Genomic DNA, 16,724 nt, shown 5'->3' on the forward strand with positions numbered 1-16,724 from the left:
GTTTGGTTAGAAGGATGTTTTGGTAAGCCAACTGAATAGGAAGCTTTGAGTTCAAGCCCCAGTACTACTGACAAAAAAAAAAAAAAGTAGCAGTATGTTAAACACACACACACACACACATCATCAACATCATCATCATCATTATCATCTTAAGTAGGATCACACCTGTAATCCTAGCTAATTAGAGGCAGATACAGGGAGCCTCAAGTTTGAGGCCAGCCTGGGTGAAGTCTGTGAGGCCCTGGCGACACTTGAGATTTCTTTGTCTCATTTCTTGCAATGCACTTTCTAGTAGGAAGCCAGAGCAGCGGGACACACAAATGCATATGGACACACAAACACCTAGCACTGATGAGCTGGCTCTTTCCAGGAACACATTTACCCAGAATCCCTCAGTCCATCCTCCCTCGTATGTCCCACAGATGGCTGGAGTCAGAAGAGAAGACAGCGCCAGGTTTGTGAAAGAAATTCTCTCACATCCGGAGATGGCCCAAATACAGCCACAGAAAACCACTAAGTAACTCAACACGTTGAAAAGAATCTGTTAAGTTTAATGGACTTGAAAGCCATTATCTGGCAGAACAGCCACAGTGATCTCTAGGGATTAAACAACTTGGAAGAAAATTCCATTTGTCATAATCACCTTGGACTTTAAGCTGTTGTGGACTCAAACACGTTATTGTAAGCTGGTGAAACAATGGGTTTCCTTTAAAAGATTGGTTTATAGAGAGCAAACTTTAGCTAATAAAGATCTTGGTTCCTTCAGACATTTCTATATGTCTATGGACTCTATGAGGAAGCTCAGCTTCCACGACTCATCTAGAGTTCTATAAACAAGTCCTGTCCCAGAAATTAGCCCATTTTTCCTTTTCATCCAGCCAGTATACCCAGCATAGAGTGATCAAACCAGGCAAGTGCCATTTCATTACCTCAAACCTTTATTCCTACTTGGGCTTCTTCCAAAAAGTTCACAATTCTCCCTCCACATAGTAAGTTGTTGACTATAAACATGATATCAATCTTCAATCTGTCAACTACTGTAAGCCTGCCTTCTCAGGAGGTTGAGATATGAGGATCATGGTTCAAAGCTAACCTGGGAAGGAAAGTTGGTGAGACTCTCGTCTCCAATTAACAACCAAAAAGCCAGACATAGAGCCATGGCTCAAGTGGTAGAGCACTAGGCCTTAAAAAAAAATAAAAGCTAAGGAACAGCACCCAGGCCTTGAGTTCAAACACCCCTCCCCCCCCAGATTAAATTCTGGTGTGCCCTTAACACAGTTCAGTTGATGTGGAGAAGCTTGCCTTATGGTCAGTCAGTGTGTTGAAATCGTATAATTTACTCTCTCCCTGCCTTTGATTTTATGGAAGGAGATCCAACTCTCCAGCTGCATATGGTACCTCAAAAGAAAAGTAAAAGTCAATATGTTTAATTGAAGCACTTCAGTGGAAATTTGAGATTTGTTGAAAGGCAGCATATCTTTATTGGAAGTTAGGTGGCATTGTGGGAAAAAGGAATCAAGCACCTCCAGGACAGCACTGGACTCTATGCATCAGAGCATGCATAGTTTTTCCTCTGATGAGGTCTCCTTGGAAACCATATGCTCATGGATGCACTACTATATAAAAATGTATTTTCATCTTCTTTTTTTCCCATTTTGTACTAGTACTAGAGCTTGAATTCAGGGCCTGGGTATTGTTCCTTAGCTTTCTTGCTAAAGGCTGGCACTACTATTTGAGTTACACCTCTACTTCTGTTTTTTTTCGTGGTTAATTGGAGGTAAGATTCTCATGAACTTTCCTGCCAGGGCTGGCATTAAACCATGATTCTCATATCTCAGTCTCCTAGGGTTACAGGTGTGAGCCACCAGTGCCTGGATTCATTTTGATTTTTAATACATGTGGGGTATTGTTAAAGAAAATGGCAATAGGCTAACCCACTCCCAGCTCACTAAGCACTGCTTGCAGTTCTTAATTGCAAATTGGACAGTATTTGCAACTAACCTCGGCACATTCACTTCTAAACAAAATCATGAGGCCCTGAATTAAATCCCCAGCATTGGAACCAAAAATAAATAAATAAAGTGGGTTGCTTTATAATAAAAAGATGAAATTAAAATTCCCAAAATAAGTATCCAAATATCTACTACCATATTCAGCCTAGAAAAAAATGTTTCATGACAAGCACATAGTTTGTTTAATTCACTAAGGATTAAAAACAGCAGACCTCATTTTCTGGGTGGTAACTATGTGTGTGGAGTGTGGTCCAGGTTGGTAAGCAAAATATTTGGTCTTGAGATCTTAAACATTCTCCTTTTCACAAGATGTTATTTGTGGTGTTGTACCACCAAGAAGCAAAGAAGGCAGCCTTGAAGATTAAATATAACATAATCATACAGTACATAAAAGTAAAATGTACATGTTTACTGTGATGACTACTCTCTCATGAATAAATCCTGCGTTTGAAAATAGAAATAAGACAAAAAATGAAACAAACGATTTCCTTAAAAACATATGAAGTCATATAGAAGCAAATGTGGCCAGGGGCAGTGGGTATTAGCAAGGAACTGCCAAAAGGGGGACATTTGTTGGGGATAGGGAGTCTGCTCAGTGTATGTAGTAACATGATACCCACAAGAAGTGTGGCACATGCACCTGAGAACTTAGCAAAATGTACACATACTGGAGTAACTCACTATCTGCCCAGGAGGCTGCTTGACTACTCCAGAGTTGCTAGATGAAGTGACGGTGATTATTTGGTTAGTAACCTATTTCTTCTGTCTGTCTCTCTCCCTCTCTCTGAGTCTCAATGCCTCTTTGTCTCTCTCTTTGTGTGTGTGCATGTGTTGTTCCTCTATCTCCCCGTCCTTGGACTCTGTCTCTCTTCACCCTTTTGTTGTTGTCCTTACTAAACAGTTGTAAAGTCAGGCAGTGGCTCATACCTGTAGTCCTAATTACTCAGGAGGCTGAGAGCTGAGGATCATGGTCCAAAGCCAGCCTAGGTAGGAAAGTCTGTGAGACTCTCATCTCCAATCAACTCCCAGGAAATGGGAAGTGGAGCCATGGCTCCAAGTGGTAGAGCACTAGCTTTGAACCAAAGAGCTCAGGGATAGGGCTCAGGCTCTGAATTCAAGCTCCACCACTGACAAAAAAAAAAAAAAAGTAGTCTATTTTAGCCTTCTCATTAGTCATTCTCAGCTTTCTTAGCTTGTGCAAGTTTTTTTTTTTTTTTTTTTTTTTGGCCAGTCCTGGGCCTTGGACTCAGGGCCTGAGCACTGTCCCTGGCTTCTTCCTGCTCAAGGCTAGCACTCTGCCACTTGAGCCACAGCGCCGCTTCTGGCCGTTTTCTGTATATGTGGTGCTGGGGAATCGAACCTAGGGCCTCGTGTATACGAGGCAGGCACTCTTGCCACTAGGCTATATCCCCAGCCCCTAAGTTTTTTTTTTTTTTTTTTTAAGGATAAGTGCTAGTAGTGGGAAGGGAACCTTTGAACCTTTGTGGACTGTATGTGAGAATGAAAATTAGCAAAGCCCTTATGAAAAGCAGTATGGAGATTCATTCAAAAAGTTAGAATCTACATATGAGAGCCACAGAGAGACAAATACAGTACAATCTCACTTATATATGAAGTCTAAAAGCATCATATCTACAGAAGCAGAGAATAGAAAGTTGTTCTTACTGAAAGGGTTTTGCTCACCCTTCTTTTTGTTTTGTTTTCTTTTTTGCCAGTCCTGGGGCTTGAACTCAGGGCCTGAGCACTGTCCCTGGCCTCTTTGTGCTCAAGGCTAGCACTCTACCACTTGAGCCACAGTGCCACTTCTGGCTTTTTCTATATATGTGGTGCTGAGGAATCGAACCCAGGGCTTCATGTATATGAAGTGAGCACTTACCACTAGGCCATATTCCCAGCCCCTAGAAAGTTGTTTTCCAGGGGTCTGGGAGATATAAATCAAAAGGTTCAGTTAGACAAGATGATTGATTCCCAGGGATCTATTGTATATCCATGACCAATGTTAGTAATACTGTATTATTCTGAGAGTGTGGATTGCAAATGTTCACACTACAAGAAGATGGTATTATGGATTTGATAATTAACTTCATTTAATCTTCTTAAAGTATATATTTGAATCTAAAAGTCATTGTATATTGCAAATAAATACACTTCTACTTATCAAAAAATAAAAGTCCATGCCTGTAATCCTAGTTATTTGAGAGATTGAGGTCTGAGGACTAAGGTTCAAAGCCAGCCTCACAGCCAAGTCAAAATACCAGACTGAAGGCATGGCTCAAGTGGTAGAGTATCAGCCATGAGCAAGAAATTTAATGTATAGTGTGAGGCCCTGCATTTGAACCCTAGTACACACACACACACACACACACGTACACGCACACGCACACACACACACGCGCACACACACACACACACACACACACACACACACACACACAGTGACCTGGGCTGCTTGTACTCTTGTTAGAGTTTACTTGCTTTACTAAGGTGTCCTATATCACTGAGACATCCATACCCTGCAACTTACCAATATGCCTTTGAAAGAATCCCAAAGCAAATTGCCTATTAGCAGTTTTATATAAACCCTTAGGATACAAAGCAAACTCTTTCACATCTTATGTCCTGAAGGAAGGATGATGTGTTGAGAGAAAAAAATGGAGGTAAAAAAATTAGCTCTCAGGGGCTAGGAATATGGCTTAGCAGGAGGGTGCTTGCCGAGCATGCATGAAGCCCTGGGTTTGATTCCTCAGCACCACATAAACAGAAAAAAGCCAGAAGTGGCGCTGTGGCTCAAGTGATAGAATGCTAGCCTTGAGTAAAAAGAAGCCAGGGACAGTGCTCAGGCCCTGAGCCTCAGGATTGGCCAAAAAAAAAATAATAATAATAATAAAAAAATAAATTGCTCTCAGAAGTACCCCAATGGAAGGGACAAGTATCAGGGATAAGTAGAAAAGAGGAAGAAGAAAGAAGGAAGTGAAACAAGGTACACATTCACTGGTACAAATTTTTGCAACTCTATCTTCAAAAAGATAAAAATGAAGATGAAGTAAATTACCCAGAAGCCTGGCAAGCCTCCACTTATGGGGGGAAGGGGGGCATCATGATGTTAAGGGAAAGACCTGCGGGGAGGACTGAGGGGCCACTGAAGTCTCAGTGAGCTCACAAAACGGGAGAGACATGTTTTCTCTCTCATATGTGGAAGCTGTATGTAAAATATAACTGGACATGAATGAGAACTTACACAGGACTCCAGGCATTCATTCACACAGTCAGGCAGATGAAGGGAGGAACCCAAAGGAGTAACTTCTCGAACATTTAAAAAACTATTTATTGAAACAAACTCCAGAAAATAGAAACATGGGTTTGTTGTGGTGGTGGTTGTTGGTGGTAGTAGTGCCTTTGCTTTGGGTGTTTTATAATTTTGTTTTGTTTTTTTTTGGGGGGGGGGAGTAAAGAGGTGATTGCAGGAAAGAACTAAGAAGAGTGAACAAATGCAACCATGCTATTCAGTATACATTATGTGGAAGATGAACTATGTAACTTGTGAGCAGGGACAAGATGGGAAAAACAAAGGAAGGGGTGACATTAGCCAGAAAAGAAATGTATTCATTACCTGACTTATGAAATGGTAACCCCTCGTCAATAAATCTGCATGTGCTTTTCCCTAGAGCTACTATGCCATGGATGGCCAGAGCCTACCTCATAGGCTTGAGAAGGGAAAGAGAAAGGAAGGAATCGCATGCATGTCATTAATAGGCTTTCATCACCTTGATCTCAGAATGTGGCACCTTCAAAATAAGCACAAGGCTCAGCATATGCTCCCCTGCCCCTTCAGTCTCCCAGAAGTATCTAAAGCAGGCCTAAGAAAAAGCAAAAGAGAATTCTTATTCATCCTCATAAAGAGTTTACTGATAGTAACCCCTCTCCCAGTTTTTCATTTCAATTCTTTATTGTGTGTGTGTACCTGTATTGGGGCTTGACTTCAGGGCCTGGGTGTTATCCCTCAGCTTTTTCACTTAAGCCTGGTACTCTATTACTTGAGCCATACCTCCACTTCTGGCTTTTTGTTAGTTAGCTGGAGGTAGTTTCATGGGGTTTTCTGCCCAGGGTGTCTTCAAACCTCAGTCCTCAGATCTCAGCCTCTTGGGTAGGAAGGATTATTTACACTGAGCCATTGGCACGCAGCTCCATTTCAGTTAACAGACCAACAAGCGCACGTGCAAGATTTCCAGTGGGGTCCAGAGTTACCTTTCATTTGGATTTTGTGGTGCCCCAAATTGAACCAAGGACCTCACAGTCCCAGAGGCAAGTGATCCCCACTGAGCACCACCTCCAGCCCTGTACTTTGTTTTTCATGGTTTCTTTGGTTAAATTTTAATAACGTACTAGTTGATGAGCTACTTTCTAATTGAGAGGAGTGAGAAATAAGACAAAAACAATGCATGGGGCTTGTTATAATGGAAAGATTTGCTGCATCTGAATTCTGGTGTTGTTACCTGTACCATTAAAAAACCATTTCTTTAAATTCTGTGGGCTCTGATGAATTCAACCTCCATTGTACTCTTTAATCTCTGTACTCCACGTATCTAAACACATGTCCACTACCTAGCAGATGCTTGCTGGGTATTTGTTGAAGGAAATTAATATATTGGATGAGCAATCTTCCCAATCTATCTAACTTTCTAAGAGTGTATTGTCCAATGCAATAGCCATAGACAAGTTTAAATTTAAATTCACTGAAATTTCAAATTCATTTCCCTAGGTCACTCTCGCCATACATATCTCACCCACTCAACAGTCACGTGTGGCTTGTGGCTGCTGTAAGGGCCAGTGAGGAATTATGGAGCCCTGTCTCACTGGGCAGGCCCATGCTGGTGTGTGGCCTGCAATGCCCTGCATGCCCATGAGTCACAGGTGCCTCTCAGTCAATGAATCCAGTGAACTCTCCCAGCAGGAACACAAGGAACCTCAAGCAAAAATTAAGTGATGCCTTAGTCTCTCTAAATTAAAAGTACTGCCCAATGAATTGTGAAAAACCATATAAGATACTGGCATAAAACATGAAATGTGAAAATCTACCCCATCTTAGATTTAGAGGTACATTTTTAGGTACACTACTAAAAGCACAAAGCATGAAAAAGAAATTGGTAATTTGAATTCCATTAAAAAATTTCCCCTTTAAAAGAACATGAAGGGAAGTGGGAATGTGGCTTAGTGGTAGAGTGCTTGCCTAACATGCATGAAGCCCTGGGTTCGATTCCTTAGCACCACATACACAGAAAAAGCCAGAAGTGGCGCTGTGGCTCAAGTGACAGAGTGCTAGCCTTGAGCAAAAAGAAGCAGGGAAGAGTGCTCAGGCCCTGAGTTCAAGCCCAGGACTGGCAAAAAAAAACCAACAAAAAACAACAAAAAACAAACAAACATGAGGAATGGGTACCAGTAAGTGGCTCATGTCTGAAATCCTATTTACTCAAGGAGGCTGAGATATGAGGATTGAGGCTTGAAGCCCACCTGGGCAGAAAAGTCCCAGAAACTTATCTCCAATTAACCAGAAGGGAAAAAAAAATCCAGAAGTAGAACTGTGGGTCAAGTGGTAGAGTGCCATCCTTTAGTGCACAATGATGGTGGGGGGGGGATTCAGAGTTTGAGGACCTATGTTCAAGCCTCAGTACCAGCGTGCTCGCAGGCACGTGCGTACACACACAGGAAAGAGAATCAAGACAAGTCACAGACCAGGAAAAATGTTTTGTAAAATATATGTCGATGATATACATGGAATTATTGAAAGGTAAGACAGCAAAGGCCCAATTTAAAAGTAGTTAGACACCTCGAAGAAGATATGTGGATGATAAATAATCCTAAGAAAAGCAGCTTATTACCATGTCATCAAGGAGCTGCAATTTAAAATAAAAAGAGCCAGGCTCCCACCTATAATCTCAGCTACTCAGGAAGCCGAGGTCTGAGGATCATGGTTCAAAGCCAGTCAGGCAAGGCAGGAAATCTGTGAGACTCTTACTTCCAATTAACCACTAAAAGGCCAGAAGAAGTAAGGCTGTGGCTCAAGTAGTAGAGTGCCAGCTTTGAGCACAACAAAACTAAACTAAACTACACTAAGGGGCAATGCCCAGTCCTTGAGTTCAAACTCCAGTACTGGTACCAAAAACAAAAGGAAACAAAAATGAAACAATAAAAAGATACCTCTACATACAAGGGCTAGGACCCAAAACACTGACATCACCATAGGATGGCATGGGATAGGCAACAGGAACTCTTGCTCAGAATGAAAACAAACATAGTTTGTATGCAATAGAAAAACAAATAGAAGGCATTTTGCAAAATCCTTTCGGGACTAAGCAGTCTTCCATCCCAGTAGTAGTCCTTGCTATCTGCCATGTGTTTTGAAAATGGCTAGTCACATCCGGCTGAAGATACTGCCTCAAAGTTGGGCTAAGCAAATGGCCACCCAGTTCTCTTCCTCGCTCCCAACTTACTGGCTCCATGGCTGGTCCTGAGTCTGGTACAGGGGTTCACTTTGGAGCCTTGTTTACTTCTACCAACTAAAGCTAGACTGTTCTCAGAGCCTCAGGGACGGAAGGTTCTTCAGCCCTGGTTTCATCTTGCCAATTGCCACAAACATGGCCTCCTATCCTAACCAGGAAAGCCAGACACCAGATGCTGCTCTACTGAGCGCTCAGCCCTGCTCAGAGTCTGCCACCAGCCTTTCACCTCCCTTTTCCAGAGTGGGTCTCCTTCCTGGCTCAGTGACTCTGCTCTTGTCTTGCGGGGACAGGGAGAATCATTTCTGACGACTTTTCTTGGAAAACTAATATCATTCACTTTGACCCCAGTTGTTGAGGGGGAAAAAACAGATTGTCTGGTCCCTATTAGAAACCAAACCAGACCAATAGCTACACCTCCGAAATATGACTACTTCATCTGCATTTGACCATGGTAACATTTCACCAAAACATGAGCTAGGTGAACTGATAAGCTGTCATAGCTTGCTAAGAATCGATGAATTCAAGTTTTTACAAACACCCCCAGCTACCTGGTCAGATCTGAAGTGATGTTTTAACAAGTTATTTTTTATGATGGAAATAATTTACTAGCATGTATGAAAATAGAACAATGAAACCTGTTGAAATTGTTTTCAGGAGGAAGAAGTTGTAGAAGGGAGAAGTTCATAGACTACATTGTCTACCTATGTAGAAATGCCAATGAAAGCTCCCTTGTACAGTTAATGCATGCTACTGAAATAATTATTTTAATTGTTTCTTGAAAATGGATCATCTAAGTAAGGTGATAAGTTATGACAAATACAGCTCTAGTAATAACAGCCCTATCTCCAAATATTTTTCTGCCACTTTCATAATTCCACTTGTTTTAGGCTATGATGTTATTGTATTCATAAAATTCTTTGTTAAATGGAAACTACTGAAAGATTCATTTAATAAGAGCCTTCTTGTAATTTCTGTGAATTGCATCTGGAACCAGGTTGGTCCTCCTGAATGCCTTTTATGAAGTCACAGTCTACCTATTGTACAATGAATTTTTCTCTTCAGTCCTAACCTGTAGGATTAGAGATCTCTGCGCCTTTGCAATGAATGAAACTTGGGGCATGAGGCTCATCCCAGGCCTTGGCTCAGAGTTCCACCTCCAATCTCCTGTTACCATAACAGCCTCAGCTAACACGTCTTGTTGACCAGTGTATCCATGGCAACTCATAGCTGACACAGCACTACTTTCCACTACTTCTGCTTCCAAAAACAGTACAAAGAGGGGCTAGGGATTTAGCTCAGCGGAAGAGTGCTTGCCTGGCGAGCGCAAGGCCCCAAGTTCGGTCCTCAGCTCTGGAAAAAAAAAAACACACCAAAAATTATAAAAGACCAAAAACAGTACAAAGAAACTAACACTTGTGGTTTAGAAACTAACAGTAAGTCTGGCTCATCAGACTGCTGTATTCCCTAAAACCTGCATATATTTACACTCTACTCAGATACTGTTTAGAAGACAACCATCATCTAAATGAATTAAAATATTGTTGAGGACCAATAATTAATTTTTTTCAATATTTACTTCCTTTTTTTTTTTTTTTGGCCAGTCCTGGGCCTTGGACTCGGGGCCTGAGCACTGTCCCTGGCTTCTTCCCGCTCAAGGCTAGCACTCTGCCACTTGAGCCACAGCGCCGCTTCTGGCCGTTTTCTGTATATGTGGTGCTGGGGAATCGAACCTAGGGCCTCGTGTATCCGAGGCAGGCACTCTTGCCACTAGGCTATATCCCCAGCCCAATATTTACTTCCTTTAAGCTTCACACTGAAAGGATCAAATCATGCTTATAATACAAACATAGCTATTTAATGACTTAGAAGAAAAGGTATGTGTTCAACTTTAAGACTGTTTCACAAGTAACAATGCAGGAAAAATCATGTTGAAGTACATCATCTCACAAAGAACATATCTTGGGGCTGGGAATGTGGCTTAATGGTAGAGTGCTTGCCTAGCATGCATGAAGTCCAGGGCTTGATTCTTCAGTACCACACACACAAAAAAAGCCAGAAGTGGCACTGTGGCTCAAGTGTTAGAGTGCTAGCACTGAGCAAAAGAAGCTCAGGGACAGTGCCTAGGCCCTGAGTTCAAGACCCAGGACTGGCAAAAACAAAAGCAAAAAAACTTGCCTTATTTTCTTTAGTGGTAAAAACAAAACAGGTTAGGATTTAAATGCTAGTGCAAATGGCACGGAACAGAAATGAGTGTTTTAAAAATATTTTTATTAGTCTATATTAATTTTACAAAGGAGTTTCATTGCAATATTTTCAGACATGCATGTAATGTACCTCAAACAGATTCATCTTTCTTTCACATGTGTATGTGTGTGTGTGTGTTTCAAGGCTTTGTCCTTGCTAGACAGGTGCTCTACTGCTGAGACTGCTGCCCTGCTTTCCTACTGGTTACTTTTCACAAATGCCTGGACCATGATCTGCCTGTTTTAGGCTCCCCATAGTGGTTGAGATTACAGGCACATGACACTTTGTTCAGCTTCCTTCTGTGTGGAGCCTCACAGGCTCTTTCTGTCCTGTCCGGCCTAGTGCCCAAATCTTGCCACTCACAGCCTCTCTTGTTGCTTGGGATGACAGGTGTGTATACATGCCATGGAGAGAGAAGGGGCCTTTTCTATCCATCCCTGGCCTCCTAACTAGCTAAGATTACCAGGCTGAGCCACTGGCACCCAGCTCTTCTTTAAATGCCTCTTCCCCACTTCATTCAATTTTTTTTTTGGGGGGGGGGTGGCTGGTCCTGGAGCTTGAATTCAGGGCCTGGGCACTGTCCCTGAGCTTTTGTGCTCAAGTCTAATGCTCTACCACTTGAGCCACAGCTCTACTTCCAGCTTTTTTTGGTGGTTAATTGGAGATAGAGTCTTACTGGCTTTCCTGCCCAGGCTGGCTTCAAACTCCAATCCTCAGATATCAGCTTCCTGAGTAGCCAGAATTAGAGGCCTGAGCCAGTAGCATCTGACTTGAACAATTTTTAACAGGTTTCACTATTCAATCAAAACTAAGACTTGGGGACTAATATCACATGTCATTTTACCTTTACTTTTCTCTTTTCTATGGAGCCATTTAGAACTTTTCTAAGCCTCAGCCTTTGGATAGTTTCTTGATTTTTCCTGTTCCCTAATCATCTATTACAGGCAATTTACATGTCAAGAGGAAAATCAAAACAACAAAAAGATTAAGAGGCTTGAATTACATAACCAGGATAAAGAGTCGTGACAAAACACAAGGTCTATGCATGACTAGTGGTCCATGAAGAAACAACAAAAGTAATAACTACAAAAGTTTGAAGTCTGCTTGGCAGAAGGAGCTGAGGTACAACAAAAAGTGACAAGACTGGTTAAGTTCAGTACACCCCTCTCCACTTTCCATGAGTTTCTATCAGACAAAGGCGCTACACTGATCTTAAGTTGATTCCAAGGAGGCAGGGAGGGATCTAGCCTATAGCTTCCTTCATCTCATTTCAAATGCATTGCCTATATTCCTCCTGATGTATATTTCATGAACTATCCTCCATTAACCCATGTATAATTTAATGAAAACAGAGAGGTTACATTCCCTTCAAAGTTGTTTCTCTTTTTCTCTCTCCTGCCCTCCATGTGTTCCTCCACCCCCTAATTGCAGTGACTGAACTTAGAGCCCTATACTTGCTAAGCAGGCATTATCTTTTTTTTTCTTTTTGCCAGTCCTGGGGCTTGACCTCAAGGCCGAGGCACTGTCTCTGAGCTTCTTTTGCTCAAGGCTAGCACTCTACCACTTGAGCCACAGTGCCCATTCCAGCCTTTTCTATTTAAGTGGTAATGGGGAACCCAGGGCCTCAAACATGCTAGGCAAGCATTCTACCAGTATGCCACATTCCCAGCCTACTACCATTTGTTTTTATGATAATGATTTTCATATGAAGAAAGGTTAGGGAAAGAATGTAAATATTTTGAAATGAAGGATTACCAAATTAGTACTTCTTTGTTGTTTCAAGGCTTGAACTCAAGACTTTGTACTCTCATTTGTTTATTTGTTTTGTTTTCAAACACATCTGATACGCTCCTACTTAGGCCATGCCTCCGGTCAAGCATTTTGCTTGAATATTTTCCTGCCTCCGCTACCTTTGATTCTCCAGGTCTTAGCTAGAATTATAGATGTGAACCACTGTTACCTAGCCAAATGGCACTTTTACCCTAAAAGGTGTGCAAGTTCTAAGAGCTCTTTCTTCTCTTGTCTTAGTGGCTAATGTGTATAAACAACTTTCACACACTACTGAGTGTATGAACAACAGAGCTGCTGACAGATGAGACAATGCCCTCCAGGGTTCAAACACACTCCTTATCTAGGAAGAAAAATTCTGTTGTGGATAGATAACCACATAATATGGAAAGAAAAATTAACCTTCAGATCTAGAAAGTGCTTTCAAATCAAAGCTGCTAAAGCAGGGTATGGGGGGGATATTGTGAGCTTGGGGCCAGTCTGGACTAGATTGCAAGACCAAGTGCAAGAAAAGGGGGAGGGAGGGAGGGAGGGCGGGAAAGAGGAAGGAAGGGAGGGAAGGAAGGAAGGAAGGAAGGAAGGAAGGAAGGAAGGAAGGAAGGAAATGAATCCTAGTGAAAACAACTGGAGGAGATGGGGGCTGTCCCACCAAAACAGGATAATTCTTCTGATTTCCTATAATAACGAAAATAGTTCTGATAAGATTTTGCCTATAAATTGAATGGAAAATATTAAAAGAAAAAATACACACATGTATATGTATTCTGTATAAAAGTTGTATGGATTAAAACAAAAATTTGTCAAATGCTTCATTCCCTCAGTTTTAAATTTAACTACAGTCTGCACTTAGAGTGATTATCGCGTTTACCATCCGTATCAAGCCAGATGGGCGAGTGAGAGCACTGTACTAATTAACAATTACACCAGGATAGCAGATGCAAACTGGCATTGTCCTGCACAGACCAGGATATGGAATTTTAATTAGGAAAAACCGCAAGACATCATGAAATAGAAATCAGCTGGAATAATATACAAATTTGTCTCCTTCAGTCAAATTTGTGTATTGGTTTTAGGATTTGAGCTCAGGGCCTTGAACTTGCTAGGTAGACATGGTATCCCTTGAGTCATACTAACAGACCTTTTTCTAGGCTGGCCTACATTTTCCTAATTATGCTTCCTGTGAAGCTGGAGCGAAGGCACACAACCAAAAAGGTTGACCTCATGAACATTTTGCCTAGACTTGCCTTGAACTTCAATCCTCCTAAGCTTTGTCTCCTGAGTAGCTAGGATGACAGGTATAAGCTACCACACCTAGCATTAAAAACTATATTTTAAGCTTTTAAAATGAATTTTAAAAGATGATATCCACAAATTATTTCATCCAATTAGGGAGAAAAGGACCCAAATTAAAGAATGAACAGAACCAGGAACCAGTGGTTCATGCCTGTTATCCTAGCTAATCAAGAGACTAAGATCTCAGGATCGCAGATCCTGATGTCAGAATCTGAGCCAGCCTAGCCAGGAAAGCCCATGAAACTCCTATCTCCAATGAACCACCAAAAAGCTGGGAGCTGTGGCTCAAGTTGTAGGATAGCTTTGAGTCCAAAAGCTCAGGGCCAGAAAGCAGGTCCTGAGTTCAAACCCCAGGACTGGCACAAAAACAAAACAAAACAAAAAAACTCCAGCAAAATAGTTAGATGGAAAAATAATCTGTAATAAATCCCAAATCTACAATTAACATTTTCCTTAAGAAATCCAGTCCTTCCTGAAAACATACGCAAACCTCATATAACCAAGACTATAGCACAATCTCTAGTATACTTGATTATTTTTGTTAGGAAAAATTTGCAGAAAAACAAAATGTCATCTTCCTCTAGCTTCTAACCTTCCACCTAAGGAAATATCCACCATTAGTGTGCACTTAACATCTCCACAGCAACTGGCATAATTGGAGTACTGCAGAGGGAGGGAGGATAATGAAGTGAAAAACAACATGGTCGGGCCGGGTAAAGGGAAAACACTTCCACTGAGTGTGGTGGCACAATAACCACAAAAAGAAGAAACAAACTGGAACAAAAGCAGATGGCAGTGAAATTCAAACTTTCTAGGGCTTCGACACTCAACAGGGCAGATAAATGGTGTGGTTTGCTGGCATATCCCCATGAACACAACACTTACGGAAGATTGTGAGTTCAAGGCTGGCCTGGGATATTTAGTGAGATGGTCTCCAAAAAAGAAATGAACAAAACGAAGGTGAATTAATTGTACAGAGCAACTGTAGATGGCTTCACTTGAAGGACAGAAGAGAGGAGGAAGGTCAGGAGAAGACAGTTCTGAACTAAGTGATTTCCTTAGGTTCTTGTACATGTGCGACTCCTAAGTAGGGACAGAGAACAAATGAGACTTCCACGAAGAGTGACCTCCAATGAAGCAAGCCTTCAGCACCAAGCACCAGCTTGGTGCAGGACGAAAAGGTGGGTGAGTTGCGATCCTGGGCAAAAGATGCCCTCGGCTCAGCAGAGCCCAGGCAGTGCCCTTAAGAAGGTGAGTGGCCGGGGAGGAGGGCGGCAGACAGCTGGAGAAAAAGGATGTCCATGCTCTCCTTCCCTTTCTGATGGAACATCAACAACAAATGGAACAGTATTGGCTTTCTTTCCTTCCTCCCTTTTGTTTTTCATGTAAAGTTCCTCATTTCTGTCTGGGGCCCGCTTGGACAACGATCCAGCCACTTTTGCAAGATTTCCACACAGCTGGAGTGCCAAATCCCTACTACCATGCCTGGCGTGTTTGTTTGTTGAGTTGGGGTTTGGCTCCCTTTAGCTTCAAATTGTTGATCCTCCTGATCTCAACCTCCTGAGTAGCTGGGCTTATAGGCAAGGCACAAGCTCACCATGGTATCTCCTGGCATTTGGAATAACTCTTTCAAAGAATGCTAGGATTATCTAACATTACCTCTCTTTTCTTCTGTTACTTTTATGGACAGCACAGTGGCCGGACATTCTGTACATAGTCACTCCCTTTTCCTTCCCAGGCTGGTGCAGGGACTGTTGTATCCTCTACTGAGTCTCTTGTCCTTCATACTTCAGTACAGCCCTGACATCTTCAGACAATCTTTACCTGGCTGTGTTAGAGGAGGTTTTTCCCATCACTTTGCTTTCTTCAAAGCACTAGTCCAAATCTAAACTGATTCCCTCCCTCCCTCCTTCCCTCCCCCCCCGCCCTCCCTTCCTTACTCTCTCTTTCCTGCTTTCTCTCTCCTCCCCTACCTCTCTCTTTTGCTAGCCCTGGAATATGAACCCTGGGCCTGGGCACTCTTGTTGAGCTTTTTTGCTCTTCTGAGCCACAGCTTCACTTCTGACATTTTCTGGTAGTTAACTGGAGCTAAGAGTCTCATGGACTTTCCTACCCGGGCTGGCTTTGAACCATGATCCTCAGATCTCAGATTCCTGAATAGCAGCAGAGGAGAAGCCTCAACTCCTATTCACAACTGAATCCCCACAATCAAGAAAAATGTCTAGCACACAGCAAGTGCTCAGAAGACTGTGTAGACTGCCCCCTTCAATTTCAGAAGGAACTGATGGGGTATTCCTCAGCCACCTGTGCAGTACAGGCTCAGGCTCAAGCTACCATATTATGAAGTCCAAGCAAGAACCAGGTGAGAGCAATGGCTTGCTCCAGGAGCGCTGAGCAATGTTCCATGAAATCTCCCCCTAGGCAATTACTTCTGCCCCCCCCCCCACTTCTACTGCATGCTTTTCCAGTATCTTCTCCCTTACCCCATCTTCCCTCTGTCTGTCTCTCTACTGTGATCATGTCATACATTCTAATTGTATCTGTTCCAGGCAGCCTGATATTTGATATCAAGTAGTGATTTCTCTGAGGCAGGTTTTACAGTGGCCTTGCTTTCCAAACTGTCACAATAAGCAACTGTGCCAGAGCACAAGTGAGCAAACATTACAGAGATAAACAGGGGAGGAGGGGACGAGAGTAGTGGTGGTAACCAGCTATCAGCCAGGTGAGAGTAGAGGAGTTGAATATGGAGACCACCAGGACAGATGCAAAGGCACAGGGCAGCCATCTTTCAGAGACCTGTGAATTTAGTAAGCTAAGTTTGTTTATAGACCAAGGCACATCCCTTGGCACTGCTGACACTCACAAGTACAGATAACCTTAGGGAGATGGT

The 16,724-nt window shown here is 42.3% G+C and overlaps 1 protein-coding gene across 4 annotated transcripts in view; it reads right to left on the bottom strand.

Moving 5' to 3' along the window:
* Positions 1 to 16,724, bottom strand: part of Sgms2 (sphingomyelin synthase 2) — a 69,004-nt gene that overhangs the window by 39,851 nt on the left and 12,429 nt on the right. The gene's annotated exons all lie outside the window — the stretch shown is intronic.

The sequence above is a fragment of the Perognathus longimembris genome, chromosome 24 (genome assembly GCF_023159225.1).
Source record: "Perognathus longimembris pacificus isolate PPM17 chromosome 24, ASM2315922v1, whole genome shotgun sequence".
NCBI lineage: Eukaryota > Metazoa > Chordata > Mammalia > Rodentia > Heteromyidae > Perognathus > Perognathus longimembris.